At 46.6% G+C, this 2500-nt stretch overlaps 1 protein-coding gene across 1 annotated transcript in view; it reads right to left on the minus strand.

The window, feature by feature from the left end:
• Window positions 1–2500, minus strand: part of LOC125046145 (trafficking protein particle complex subunit 3-like) — an 18537-nt gene that overhangs the window by 1394 nt on the left and 14643 nt on the right. The gene's annotated exons all lie outside the window — the stretch shown is intronic.

Genomic DNA, 2500 nt, shown 5'->3' on the forward strand with positions numbered 1-2500 from the left:
TTTTGTGTGTTTTGTGTGTGTGTGTTTTGTGTGTGTGTGTGTGTGTGTGTGTGTGTGTGTGTGTGTGTGTGTGTGTGTGTGTGTGTGTGTGTGTGTGTGTGTGTGTGTGTGTGTTTTGTGTGTGTGTTTTGTGTGTGTGTGTGTGTGTGTGTGTGTGTGTGTGTGTGTGTGTGTGTGTGTGTGTGTGTGTGTGTGTGTGTGTGTGTGTGTGTGTGTGTGTGTGTTTTGTATGTGTGTGTGTTTTGTATGTGTGTGTGTTTTGTATGTGTTTTGTGTGTGTTTTGTGTGTGTTTTGTGTGTGTTTTGTGTGTGTTTTGTGTGTGTGTGTGTTTTGTGTGTGTGTGTGTTTTGTGTGTGTGTGTGTTTTGTGTGTGTGTGTGTGTGTGTGTGTGTGTGTGTGTGTGTGTGTGTGTGTGTGTGTGTGTGTGTGTGTGTGTGTGTGTGTGTGTGTGTGTGTGTTTTGTGTGTGTGTGTGTGTGTGTGTGTGTGTGTGTGTGTGTGTGTGTGTGTGTGTGTGTGTGTGTGTGTGTGTGTGTGTTTTGTGTGTGTGTGTGTATGTGTGTGTGTGTGTGTGTGTGTGTGTGTGTGTGTGTGTGTGTGTGTGTGTGTGTGTGTGTGTGTGTGTGTGTGTGTGTGTGTGTGTAGGTAAAAAAAACTCTATAGATGAGGCCTATTACTACTCCAGCAAACATTAGTTTGTAGTAGTAATAGTGGTATGAGGATTCTTTATTTCTGAAGAGTACAACAGTAACAGACGAGACAAGTCTTGGGTAAGGTGCTGAGTGCGGGAGGTCGCGGCGCCAACTAGCCCGGTGGAGGCGGAAGGCTGGTGAGAATGACCTGAGCCCGTGGGAGCGAGGGCGCGTCTGCCGAGGTCAGCTACTTCTCGCTAACACGATGGTTCTTCCATGGACCTCGAGCCACGTGGCAAGCAGCCACGCTCTTTCATACACAATTCGTGGTTATGTACACGGTATATTGCTCGGCCACCTACTAACGCCTCGCCTTCGAGGCGCCTTAGATTGGCCTGACTTGCTAGTCACATCGTTCTGGCGTGTGTTGTTCCTGGTGCATCTTCGTGGCTGCTCGTCCTTGTCGTCGTTTTCATCCTGGTCTTTGGTATATCCGTCCGTCCTCGACGTCCACATGTCCACAGGTCTTTTTCGGCTGCGCGCTCGTACAGACATTCTCGTAATCTTCGTCAGGATCTAGGGGTATGTGTGTGTATGCAGGAAGCGTCCTCCTCGGCATCTCAGAGCGGCTGATACCTGCACTGACGAGCTCCTGGAGTATGACTGGATCTGCGGGCGTCCAGCCAGGTGGCGCCCGTCCACAGCATCATGGGGCGACTGATACCTGCGCTGGCGAGTTACTGGTCCCTTGTTGGATTTACGGATGTCCTGGCAGGTGGCGCCCTTCCACATACCAGGGCGGCTTAATACCTGCTCTGACAAACATCCTGGTCTCCAGGATTCTGGCGATCTTCCGGTGACGTCCTTCCCACAGCATCCTAGGGTGACCGTTTCTGCAGCAGGGTCCTCCTTCGGTGCTGTGTCAGATATCGGTGAACCAGATTATACACGTAAGGGCCAAGATAGTAAGAGAAAAGCAAAGACAACAGAGAAGAGGAGGTGTTAAGCGCTACTAGCCGATTATTTATAAAAATTTGCAGTTTTCAATGTTCGATTTTACGTTATTTTCGTCTTTTTTCATTTTGTGTTTTACTTTCACAAAGTTAAAGAAGAAAATAGAAGACGGAGACATCAGTAGCCATCTGCAAGGACCTGGATTGAACTACCAACTGTCTCTGATAGATATGAGAGTATATAAGGGAAACGACAACTGCAATCCGCAAGGATTTACGTGTGAGTGACAGGGAGCGTCAATGACACATTCACTTCAGTGACCTCACATAACGGTCATGTATGCCAAACACTTAGATTAACGTTTATTTTAACCAAAATGCAATAAACTAGCTATAGAATTAATACACAATTATTTCAGCTACCACATTGAATGATATGCGACAGAATAATGCACTAATGAACGGTAATGTGAAAATTATCCGCAGGTTTTATCGCAAACAAATCTTCTCGGGTTCAGCAAATCTCCCGAGGTACCATGTCTAGCTGGGGCATGTCGACTTCATTGATGGGGGTCTATATCCCAAAATACCGTACTGTACGAAGCAAACGAGCTGGGAAAATGTAAAAATAACCCACTATATACTGCGAATCTGTGATGGGCGCTCATGACATACCCTACGGGTATCTATCACGAATCACACGATTACCTGGGATTTACCTAAACATGCCAGCGACTTCTAGAGGGTGAGCAGGGTGTGATTAATAAGTGAATAACGATTCTAGCTTAAACCCTAGTCTGACATTAATTAACAGACGTATATGTGGTTCACACCGGCTCAAAAGTTGCCGAACATACGCATGACTTCGGTTATACCTGTTCCTACTATCGTTACATTGGAGCGTAGATCCATTAG

Source organism: Penaeus chinensis, chromosome 38 (assembly GCF_019202785.1).
Source record: "Penaeus chinensis breed Huanghai No. 1 chromosome 38, ASM1920278v2, whole genome shotgun sequence".
In the NCBI taxonomy this organism is placed as follows: Eukaryota; Metazoa; Arthropoda; class Malacostraca; order Decapoda; family Penaeidae; genus Penaeus; species Penaeus chinensis.